The sequence below is a fragment of the Carlito syrichta genome, unplaced genomic scaffold (assembly GCF_000164805.1).
Source record: "Carlito syrichta isolate Samal-C Ts95f unplaced genomic scaffold, Tarsius_syrichta-2.0.1 Scaffold287566, whole genome shotgun sequence".
Classification (NCBI taxonomy): domain Eukaryota; kingdom Metazoa; phylum Chordata; class Mammalia; order Primates; family Tarsiidae; genus Carlito; species Carlito syrichta.
The window spans coordinates 105,696-118,660 of record NW_007231662.1 but is presented as its reverse complement, the minus strand read 5'-3'; the positions used below and the strand labels follow the sequence as shown (position 1 = coordinate 118,660).

At 37.7% G+C, this 12,965-nt stretch overlaps 1 protein-coding gene across 8 annotated transcripts in view; it reads right to left on the bottom strand.

The window, feature by feature from the left end:
* The window catches only part of PTPRK (protein tyrosine phosphatase, receptor type K), a 134,994-nt gene that overhangs the window by 67,283 nt on the left and 54,746 nt on the right, over positions 1 to 12,965 (bottom strand). The window lies entirely within an intron of this gene.

Sequence of the window (12,965 nt, the reverse complement as noted above, 5' to 3'; positions counted from 1 at the left end):
AAAAACAGCTCATTCTCTGTATAAAGCATGTGCACATCAAGTTTGCTTTTGATTTCCCTGAGTCTGAAATCAAGTCCAAGAATAATTTCAAGTTGACACATAAAGACTTCTCCTCAAAAGTCTAAAGTGGCATCCTCTATAGGCTATGCTACTGCATGGAATTTGTTAAGAACATCTAAATGCTGTGTCATTGAGTCATAGCATTCATTTTGTTCCCCAACAAATACTGATTAGCCACCTACTGGGTCCAAAGAAATACACTAGATAATAGGGAAGATTAAATGACAAAATCACATGAAACTTCGAGTTTGAAGACATGTGAGACGCCATTATTTCAGTGAAAATTTAATTACCACTGGAAATTTAAAATATAAAATAAAATCATTTGTAGACATTCTATGTATGAAATACTGAGAAGGCAGACACAGTAGTTGAAGCAGAAATAAGAGACCCAAGCCTTGAATGCTCTGACTTCACCTTGCCCCATGTTTTTGAAAAAGCACTCATTCAACAGGATTTATAGTGTAGGCAGTCTAGATTCAGACAGGTGACTTGGCTAAGACCACATGACTGCTTCACAGAACCCAGGTCATCTGATTCCAAGCCTGGTACATTTTCTTTCAAATGGTGGCTAAAGAATATGGTTCCCATCCTCTGAAATCTTGGATTTGTTTGGAAGGAAAATAAATGTACAATCATGATACACACTGTGTGATACAAATGCTACATAAATGCCGGAGAGTTGCAATAGAAAGAAATGTGAAATGAATCATTCTCAGAAGAAACTGATGACATAATTTTAATGTCTTTGCAAAATCTCTGAATGTTCCGTGTAAAAACAGACTATGGTTATTATGTTTTGTTGTTATTGCTGGGAAGGCAATGAGGAAATGCCTAGTGACCAACATCCCAAATCCATCTTTGTCCATTAGCTATACTCCTGTCTCCCAACCACTCATCTGCCCCCAAATGTTTCCACAATCAAAACCTTTGAGCTTGAGCTGGTATTTTCTTCCTTACCTTTTTCTTTTTTTTTTTCCTATTAAACATATTTTTTATTTTAAAATTGTGGAGTAAAGTTAAGGGTTAGGTATACAAATATGCATTGTTCAGGCACCCTTGTTGATAAGGGGTGTCCCCCCCATCCCCAGAGAGACATTGACTCCCATTAATCCCATCACCCTTGCCTTCCCTGTTCCCCCCCCATAGATTCCCACCACTGTCGATCCTTTTCTTATATTATTAAGATAGATGTTCAAGGTCCACTTATGAGTGAGAACATGTGATATTCAGATCTTTGTTGCTGTGAAAGATCACTCAGTATTATAGACTCTAGTTCCATCCAGGTTGCTGCAAAATTCATGGTTTTGTTCTTTTTTTATGGCTGAATAGTATTCCATCGTGTATATGTACCACATTTTTTTAATCCAGGCCTCTTTTGATGGACAGTATGGTTGGTTCCAGGTTCTTGTTATTGTGAATAATGCTGCGATAAACATACGTGTAAAAGTATCTTTTTGATAGAGTGATTTGAGTTCTCCAGGGTATATTCCCAGTAGGGGGACTGCGGGGTCATATGGGAGGCTGACATTTAGAGTTTTTAGGAATCACCACACTGTTTCCACAGAGGTTGCACTAGTTTACACTCCCACCAACAGTGTAGAAGTGTTCCCTTTTCACCACATCTTCTCTACCATCTGTTACTTTTTGAGTTATTGATAATGGTCATTCAGACTGGAGTTAGGTGGTATCTCAGTGTAGTTCCTTATCTTTTTCAATCTGTAGATCTTGAACTGATTTAAGACAGTTTAAAGAACATTAAAACTTTCAATGACAAAGAAAGGAGATGTACTGTCCTCTACTTTCTTTTCCTATGAGAAAAGCATCTGAAAGATGGAGCAACCTGTCTGAATCAGCATCCTCAGTCTCCGGTCTTGCCTTTTCCTACACCCTCACCCAGTGTCAGAGTCCTCCAGTTGTGACAAGCTACCAAGCTGTAAATGTCCCAGGCTTCAGCAGAGCAGAGTAGCAGCCACAGCAGCAAGGACTTCCTGTGGCAGACAGGATTTTGTGAACAGTTCAAATGTTTCTGGTTCACTGTACCTACTCTGATCTCAAAGTCCTATCTGATTTTGACCTAAGACCTGTTTCCAATTTCCAGCTTCTTGCATAATGCCCACTACTGAAGCTTCCTCTGTCTGCTGCCTCTCACCTGAGGGTTCCCTCTAAGCCCTGCCTCAAGATTGACTCTTCCTTTCCCACTTCTCTGGCAGAATGTGTTGGTTGGTTTCAGTCCCACCCTGCCCTCCAGCCTCAGGGCTCTGTGCTGTGTTTTCCAGCACCCTGGTGGTTTTCCTCCAGACTTTTGTTTCTGGGTGAACATTTATGATGCTTCACACTCATTTAGCCAGTTATGTGATTCAGGTCAGCAGCAGGAGACGGGCTATTCGGTTAAAGGTTTGTAAAGGCCATAGCTCTAATAGCTTCATCTAGTCACTCTTCTAGGAGTGCAATTTTAAGCTCCAGTGACGGATTATCCAGTTAATTTATAGCCTAATAGACGAGTCTTTGTTTTTAATGTGTTTATCATCTATACATTGATTGTGACTTATGTAAAAAGTCAAGTAAATACCAAAGACTAACAGTCAATGTAACCAGAATGGTAAATCCATTATTCTTTTTTTTCTATTTTCTATCAATCTTGTGAAGAAAGGAGTCAGTAATGTCTGTCACAGATGTCTATCTGGTTACTGCCAGAATGTTAGCACACTGAGTGCATGTTACGTTATGTATTACTGCAAGAATATCAGGCACATGAAGAGGAAAAGCACCCTCAGGAATATATCACCTGGACCTGACCCCAAATCTTATTCTCCTGGATGACAATGCCTCTTCAAAAATCATTTTTGATAACCCAGAAGACTACCTTGAGCAAGTTCTAAGCTATACAATCCTCCCAGGAAGACAGTGGTTGAGTTTTTGTATCTAAATAAATGATAAATAATGGGGAAGGTGGATGAAGACAATGTGTGCTGCTGGGAAGTGAGTTGGGAGCAGATGGGAAGAAGCTGGGAGAAAAGCAGCCTTTTAGTATCTCTAGATTGTTTCCCATTGGCCATATTCCCTAAAGAATAACTTGGGAAAGCACTGCTGATTTTGGAATACAAGGGTAGCACTTGGGGTCTGGCACAGATGACAAAACTAAGCCTTTAATTTGACGGTGGATCTTGCTGGGAATGTCAGGAGATACTGAGGTATAGTGGATACATCGTGGTAGAAAGTGGCAGTTTGTTGAAGTCAGATTCAGAGCATGAAAATCCCGCTGTCAAACCTCTCTTTCCAAAGAGTTTAGGACTGTGTTCAAACTTCATGAGATCATAGCTATCTTCACGGTTTTCACCTTGCCAGATTTCTGAGGATTTTAGAACAGCATATGCCTGCGATTACAGCATTACAGTAAATTTGTTTTATTTTACTGACACACAGATTTAGAAGTTAAATAAAATGGCGACATTACATTGAAAAAAATGTCTTGTATTAGACGGTAAAATTGGGGAAAAAAGATTAACTCTACAAGTCAAGAATAGTTTAGTACACAACACTGGATCTGATTTGGGTCAGAGAGGATTTGAACTCCTCAGATACCACATACCTTCAGAGAAAAATAATTTTATTTTATTTATTTATGTATTTAGAGACAGGTTCTTACTCTGTTGCCCAGGCTGGAGTGTAGTGACACGATCATGGCTCACTGTAACCTTGAACTCCTGGGCTCAAATGATCCTCCTGCCTCAGCCTCCCTAGTAGCTAGGACTACAAGCATGTACCATCAAGCTTGGCAATTTTATTATTTTTAAAAAATATTTTTAGTGACAGAGACTTGCCATGTTGCCCAGGCTGACCTCAAACTCCCGGTCTCTACTGCTAGTCCTGCCCCGGCCTTGCAAAGTGTCCGGATTGCAGGAGTGAGCCACCACATTTGACTCCTATAAGAAAACATACTTCCGAACATCTAGGGCCATCTCTGTGAATTCATACTGGTCTTCTCGTATAAGTGGTGCCTTTGGTTAATAACTGTGTAGAACAGACCATTCTCAACATTATGTCACAATTATTATGTTTTTTTTTTAATATAAAGGACAGACCAGTGCATGTTTTTCACCAGAAATAGCCATATGCACAGTTAAAATGATTAAAGTTTAAATATGCCTCACTGTAGAACAGGGATCCCCAACCCTTGGGCAACAGACAGATATAGGTTGTGGCCTGTTAGGAACCAGGCCGCACAGCAGAAAGTGAGTGGAAGGAGAGTGGAGCTCTCTCTGTTGTCATATCAGTGGCTCCATTAGACTCTCATAGGAGTCTGAACCCTATAGTGAACTGCACATATGAGGCATCTAGTTTGTGCGCTTCTTATGAGAATTTAATGCCTGATGAATCCCCACCCCCAACCCCCTACCCCCGTCTGGAAAAAGTGTCTTCCACAAAACCGGTCCCTGATGCCAAAAAGGATGGGGGTCGCAGCTCTAGAAGAAAAGGCAGCTAAGGCAGCCCAATCAACTTTTCCCTCGTGTTTTCAGAAATAAGCCAACAACGTGATAGGAAAGCTGTACCACGCATTGAAATTGATGGCCAACTTTTGATAAGTGGTATTGTAACCATCACAATGTTTAATATAAGATTTCCTACAAAGGAAAAGAATCAGTGAAATCTTTATTGAAGAAACATACTTTCATGTTTAACAAACAAGTTGTATTAATTCACACATTTATACATCATGGAATCAGTAAAAAAAATTGTTAAATATCCAAAGTACTGAAAAGTAAATGCATTGGCTTAGAAATTGAGGCAGGAAAAAGGAATCAAAACGAGTCATCCAAGGTTGTGAAACCCATCTCTTTACTTTTGTCAAATAGGCAATCCAAAAAATTAAGATAAAGTTTTATAATTTACAATTCCTCTTTGGAGAATGGAGTCATTGTGCAGAGTTTTTTTTTTTTTTTTTTTTTTTTTAATTTGTTCCAGTTTTTTAAAAAAAGGACTGAGCAATCAAATTAGGTGTGGCTTGATTGAAATGTTTAAATCAATGTGAACAAAATTTTAAAGATACACCTATTCGAAGTACTATTAGGTGTTTCACTGCAATGTCAGAAACATATCATCAAGGAGAAAGATGCAAGAAAAACCAGGCATGAAAATTTTGAAACTACTTATATAATCTTCTTACCAATCCCCCATCCCCCACTTTTTTAAACTCCCTTTTGAGTCATGATTTTGCTCTGTCACTAGACTGGAGTGCAGTGGCAAGATCATGGCTCACTGGAGCCTTGACCTCCTGGCTCAAGTGATCCTTCCACCTCAGCATCTCGAGTAGCTGGGATGACAGGCTCATGCTGCAATGCAGGGTAATTTTAAAAATTTTTTGTAGAGACAAGGTCTCATTATTTGCCTAGGCTGGTCTCGAACTCCGAGGCTCAAGCAATCCTCCTGCCTCAGCCTCCCAAACTGCTGGAATTACAAGCGTGAGCTGCCACACTCAGCCTTATTTAATGTTCTTTATGTGGGTTAAAGAAAATTCAGGGAGCGCTCATTTTTTGCTTCTTAAAATATCTTTGCACTGAAAAGATGTTTCCAATTGGAAACAATTACATTAATTATCTTTTTATCAAAACATTAGTGAATCCTTCAGTGCCTTTCTGCCAATGTCATCAGGACACAAGACGACAACATGGTAATGACACAATATAAGGCAAATCAGAATTTTACTTTATGATCTGCCACTTGAAGATGTACTTATAAAAACGTGTCTTGCCCAAGTTTGAGCATATCTGGGTTCTATTTGAGGAAAGAGAAGAGAAGAGGGAAAAAAAAAAAGAATTCCAAGATTCTATGGGCTTGTGGAAGATCAAGAGCAAAACTTTCCTCAGAACAACCAGAGACAGACGTCAAAACTAAGAAGTGGTATTGTACTGAGGTCAAGTTCTATCGCAGTGGTTCTCAATATAGTAGACAGTGACTTCTGGAGGCATCTAGAAAATGTGTAGAGACATTTCGGTCTCCCAATAATTATATTGAGACTTTATAACATTTACAGGAAGGTAAGCTGACAGTTAACTGCGTGATGTGAGGGCAGTGTGCAGTAAGAATAGTAGCAAATATCCAGGGTATTCCTCTGGTGTGGTTGTGGTCAGTTGTTCAGGTAATAAGTATATATTATTTTAAGCTATACTATTTCCTTTAGTTCTGCTTTATATCAATGCTAGAAACGTTTGGTTGGCTTTTAAAGTTATGTATATTGGCACATGGCATGGATTTTTGCTCCATCAGAATAAAGAGGGTCTCACAAAACAGTTGTGATATTTGGGGTCTGGGAGGACTGGGGAAACTATTCTATAAAAATGCCCCAAGGTTGGGCGTGGTGGCTCAAGCCTGTAATTCCAGCACTTTGGGAGGCTGAGGCGAGAGGATTGCCTGACACCACGGGTTCGGGACCAGCATGGGCAACATGGTGAGACTTCATCTCTAGAATAAATCAAAAAATTAGCTGGGTCTAGTAGTTCTGCGGAAGACTGAGGCGGGAGGATCCCTGGAGCCCAGACGGTCAACGTTGGGGTGGCCGTAAGCGTGCCGTTACACTCCAGCCTGGGTGACAGAGTGAGACTCCAACTCAAAAAAAAAAAAAAAAGTCCCAAAATATGAACAAAAAGAGACACAGGAAACCAAGGCCTCTCCAAGGGCCATGAGAGAATGAGCCTAGTAAAACTACGGAGTTTTATATTGACGTATCCTGTATCTCGTTCCTGGGAAAAGCTACCCAGGAGATGCATTAGAGACAAACAGTCTTACAGATAACCAAACTGTAAGATGGCTGCTAGCAGCACGATTATATAAAGAACAGTAACTTTATAGGTAAGACATGATAATATTAAAAAGATCTGTTAAGAGAGAAAGTTGTAATCATTAGCCATGAACAAAAGAGATGATGATTTTCATCAACGGTGAAAGGCAAAAGAAATAACACACAAAAGTAACTAGGGATGTGAGTGCCTACAAGTCAGTAGACATACTTTAGTCATTTCTATATTCCTGAGCTTGTCTGTACTGAATACACAGCACTGCATGTCTAACATTGCATAGGATACTAAATAATTATGGAAAACAAACAATGAACAAAATCACAAAAAATAGATATGTCACATATTATAAGGATCCTAATGCCCATTCCTGATCTTTTTGAAAGTAAACGAACTGATTTCTCTGTTTCTCCTCCCTAATTCATATTTTTTAGTTGTGCTTGGGAGCAAAACTTGTTCATTGTGTATCCACCTGCCCCCGCCCTTTTATTCTGGACTAATCAGATTCTTCTGCCTCTTCTCAGTCAGCAGGTTTGTATATTTGATCTCTAGCCTTGGGTCTCTGTCACTGAGAGGTTCTCTTTCAGAGAAACAAGAGATATTATACATACACTAAGTCACTTAAGTCATCCAGATTATGAGTGAATTAATTTACATCGCAGGGGAAATGTGAAACTGAGGTCTCCCATCCTAAGGTCACTCTACTTCCTGCAGAAAAGTTAATTTAGGTCATTTTCTGATACCAGGTATGATGGTGCCTGTGAATGGAACTAAACAAAAGCATCACACAAATGCTGGGCAAGTTCATTCTCTCAGGCACCCAATTGAGCTTTCTGAGAGTCTCTGGGAACACCTGCCTGTCGAGTTTTAAGAAGGCAGATCTCAAAATGATATTTAGAAAATCTAGGGTTTATTATTACCTTATACTAGTGCATTCATGAAATAAGTCTAGCATAATTAAAATTTTACCACATATTTATTTCAATGAAGTCTTGATTAGAGAAAAATATGGGCAAGAAGGTCATGTTGGAGTATCTATAAAAGATATTTTAGCATCATTTTGGTAAATAAGTATCTTGTTCATGGCACTAGGTAGGGAGATGCACACATTACTGATTACCTGGTCAATTCCAAAGCTGAATTCTTCCAAAAGTTAAACAAACAAAAAAAGTAAGCCAGGTGAGCAATGTATAACATTCTTCTAATTTTCTCTGCACTATATTCCTTTGGACAGCGATATAAATTCATGGTAAAATTTCATTTTTTATTTTTATTGCTTTGAGTTGAAGTCTCACTCTGTCCCTGAGGCTGGAGTGCAATGGCATGCTCACAGCTCACCGCGGTCCCACATCCTGGGCTCGGGCGATCCTTCTGCCTCAGCCTCCCAAGTTGCTGGGACTGTAGGAGTATACTACCACGTTTGGCTTATTTTTTGATTTTTGTAGAGAAGAGGTCTTGGTGTGTTGCCTAGGCTGGTCTTGAACTCCTGGACGCAAGCAAACCTCTCACCTCATTCTCCTGGGATTACAGGCATAAGCCACTTGTGTCTGTCCTTGATTTCATTTTAAAAGATTTTTAGAACAATTTATTTTTTATTTTAGCACATTTTATTTTTTATATTATATTGCTTTATATTATATATTTATTTTATTATATTTAATACATTTATTTTATGCATTTTATTTCATTTTAGAACAATTATATTGAGGCTAAAATGGAAAGCTTTGCTTTGCAGAAACTTTCTCATGTTGTTTTAATGATGGTTTTTAAAACCATATGTTTCTTATCAATAAACAGGATATACAGCTTACATGTTTCACAGCAATGTGAGACACTGACATCATTATATTGAATACTGAAAAAGACTTCAATCAAAACATCTGGTAAACAGAAGTGAAACTGAACTTAGCTGGCTATGTGCATATCTAGCTTTTTTTTTTTTTTTTTTTCCCCAACTTGGTTATATAGCTGAGAAGAGATGTAGCAATTTTTTTCCAGGAGAAATTTGAAATACTAATGTATTTTACGTATTTTTTAATTATTGTTGCGACACTCATCTTGCTGTCATTCTTCAAACTATTGTGCAAGTTTTTAAATAGCAACTTTGAGTTGGCTTTTATGTTTTAAAGTATCTTAGCAGTGAATTTTAAAGTATGCTCTACATTTGCCTCTACCAACTGGCTTACCTAATGAATTCCAGCTTCACTGTATGGTCATTCATGGTTTCTTCCATTTGGATTATTTTGATAGATGTTTAAAAAAAAAAAATGTAAAAAGTACAGTTTTCACAACTTCTAGGAATGCTGCCTCACTCGATGTGAGGATGTGTAAAAAATTCTGAAATCAGAGACTGTCGGTGATTAATCAAATCCTATCATAACCAGGGCAAGTTAGGATCTGCTGTAGTTCAGGAAATATAACAGGACCACTATGCAATTAAAGATATTCCGAAGCAAACTCAAGTCCAGGCTTTTCTTAAGGAGTAGCCTTTACTAAAATAACTTGGATATTTGACTTTTTTCATTTATCAAACTGCAGCAAAATGCACCACATATGCTGAACAGTAAACTGTGTTCATCTCTTCATTCTTCAAGGGACAGTTTTAAAACAATCGGTGGTATCTTATCTAAATCATTTAACAATGAAACGCCATACAATGTTAACCATATTTGACCCTCCGATAAGCAAAATTTTTAAAGCCTGGCACTAATTAGTAGTGATAGGTTATGGAGAAATAAATTTTCTAGTAGATTATTTGGAGTGCAAATTGTATGATTATTTTTTAGCACAATTTGGCTATAATTATTTAAAAATATATAAATATCATTTGATCTAGTAGTATTGCTTCTAGGAATTTATCCTGTAACAGAAAATGTAAAAATTTCAGTCAAGGATGATTATTGCAACACTGCATGTCAACAACCTAAATGTTCATCAATACAGGACAAATTAAACATACATTCATATTATGGAATATTTATATTTTCTTACTTGAAAATATGTCTCAGGTATATTTTAAGCTTAAAAATGCAAGCTTCAGACCATTATTTAAGGGTGATGAAAATTTAAAAGGCTCTGTATTTTTCTATCTTTAGATAGATGTAGAAATATAGATTGGTCTCTATGATCATAAATAAGTCTGAAAAGAGATCCTCACATTAAATATATGATACATGGCCACCATTGAAAGAAAAGCAAATATAGAAATTTTTCTATTTATAACACAACATTGGATTGGTGATTTGTTTTTATAAAATCAGAATCCAAAAAACCTCTATATATTTCAGATAAAAATATACTTGGTTAGACCAGGTATGGTGACTCACGCCTATAATCCCAGAGCTTTGGGAGGCTGAGACAAGAGGACTGTTTGAGGCCAGGAGATCGAGGCTAGTCTGGACCACACAGTGAGACCCTGTCTCCACAAAAAATAATCAGTCAGGTGTTCCAGTTACTGGGGAAGTTGAAATGGGAGGATTGCTTTAGATCAGGAGTTTGAGGCTATAATGAGATACAATCTCACCATTGCACTCGGTGAAAAAGTGAGACCCTGTCTCCATAAATAATAAATAAATAAATGAAAGAAAAGGAGAAGAAAAAGAAAAACTGGACAATATAAAGCAGCTTTTTATAAAAGAGAGAGAACCAAAACTATGGATCTTTATCTGAGAAAGAACAGTGGCAAATAGATTAGAAGGCAGGAAGTGTACAAGAATTGGGTGGTTTTTGCAAAGGCCAAGACAGGAATTTTAAGAGGCACAGATGCAAAGCCAGGTGTTGTAAATAATAGCTACTGCCAACAATTAAAACATAGTCTGAATTAACAATATGGAAGTCACACCTGAACACATAAATACCTATCAGGGAGAGTAACATTATTTTAAAAGGATAATTTGTATTTTTACTGAAGGGTGAGTAAGACACTGTAAACTTCTTTCTGTAACTACACGGATATACATAATGTGATGAAGATCACTTTATCAACTCTACCATCAAATTTGCAAACACCTGAATTTCTATATTTTGTTAAACAACGAAGAATACGGATACAGAGTTTCTACATAAACTGGGCAGAAAAGATAACCTCTCCCAGTAAGTCCAGCAGGAGCTCTTGAATAAAAATCAGGAAACATAAGAAATGGAACAAGATTCCAAAATTAGAAGCTTGGTTGCGATCTGTGACAAAAACAGGATAGTTGGGATAATATCCATTTTTTTCTCTACCCATAAAATAAAAACACATTAAACAATACATGTGTTCAAGTATGTGACTTGTTTTAAACAATCCATTTTCACCAAATTTCTTCATTTTATTTTAAAATGAAGAATTTTTGCAAGTGCAACATGGGACTACATTCTTTATTTGAGAAAACTGATCGCACAAAAAATAACTTTCTTTTTTTTTTTTGAGTTAGAGTTTCACTCCGTCACCCAGGCTGGAGTGCAGTGGCATGCTCATGGCCACCCCAGTGTCGACCTGCTGGGCTCAGGCTATCCTTCCACCTCAGCCTTCCAAGTAGCCAGAACTACAGGCGCATGCTACCACACCTGGCTAATTTTTTATTTATTGTAGAGACAGGTCTAGACAAGTTGCCCGGGCTGGTCTCAAACGTGCAGGCTCAGGCAATTCACTCGCCTCGGCCTCCCAAAGTGCTGGAATGACAGGCTGAGCCACCGAGCCCAGCCAAAAACTAACTTTCTAATCTAAAAGTTTGAAGCACATAAACTCAAAATGCATCGTATACTATCTTTCCCTCTTATCAATCACATACTGGTCATTGCTCATTCAAGAAAGATCCAATTAACTTTCTACTCTAATGCCACTTATTAAATCAGAGAGATAATCTTTAAAGTAATCCACATTTCATTAAAAACTGAATAGAATTAATAATTCCAGACACTAAACTGATAGAGGATAAAGAATACTTTGTTTGTATATAATAGAGCAAGAACCATAAACCAATGCTCTGTAACACTCTGCAAATGTACTTCAATGAGGTCAAACTGGATTTTAATCTTTTTTCCCTACAACTGGATAAATATAAAAAAAAGAGAGGCAAAGAACATGCTATCATAATACTGTAATAAAACTAATATAATCCTTTTCATGTAGAGATTCACTCTCAAGACCTGTTTTTAATTGCTAAGAATAAAAATAGCTAGACTGTTCTGCAGCAATTGCCTTCTTCAAAATCAAAGGATAAAAATAATAGGGAATCTGGACTGCCACTGTATAAACACAATAATATCAACAAATCATATGTGCATGTGAGCATGTGTATACATATTAGCTATATACATAGTTTTTAAAAAATGTGTTTATATAATATACATTTGTGTGTCTACATGTTTTTGGAAAGTCTGCACCTTCCACGTTGCTTGGAAATCTCCCTAACTCGTATCCAAGCTCCTCACTTATAAATTGTGATTTCCAAAGAACTGCAGGACAGAATTCAGCTACTTTTCTGCCACATAACAAGGAAACCCTTTCCTCCAGTTTCCGATCACATGCTCTTCATTTTCTTCTGCACCCTCACCACAGAGACTCAAGCATTCATATTTCTAACAGTCTATAGAAGGCAATCCTGGTTATCTGTCATGATCCTCAAAGGTCTTTTACCTGCTGCCCACCATTCATTTGCAAAGTCACTTTCACAGTTTTAGACTAGTAGGACCCTATTTCCAGGTTCCAACATCCATATTAGTTAAGCATCAGTGCTGTAACAAGCTACAATAAATTTGTGGGTTAAAATATATTTATTATCTTACAGGTCTGGGCGTCAAAATTGAGTCTTATGGGACTAAAATCAAGATGCTGGGAACGTCTTGTTTTTCTGCAGACTTGAGGGGAGGAATCTGTTTCCTTGCCTTTTCTAGAGCCTACCTGAATTCCTTGGCTCATGCCCCATTCTTCTTCAAAGCCTGTCACTCCAACTTTTGCTTCTGTTACCACATCCCTTCTTTGACTTTGACCCTGCCTGACCTGCCACTTACAAGGACTCTTGTGATTACACTGAGTCCACCTGGAAAATGTAGGATAACATCTCCATCTCAAGATCTTTAATCACAACTGCAAATTCTCTTTTGCCATGGAATGTAACAGCTTCCAGC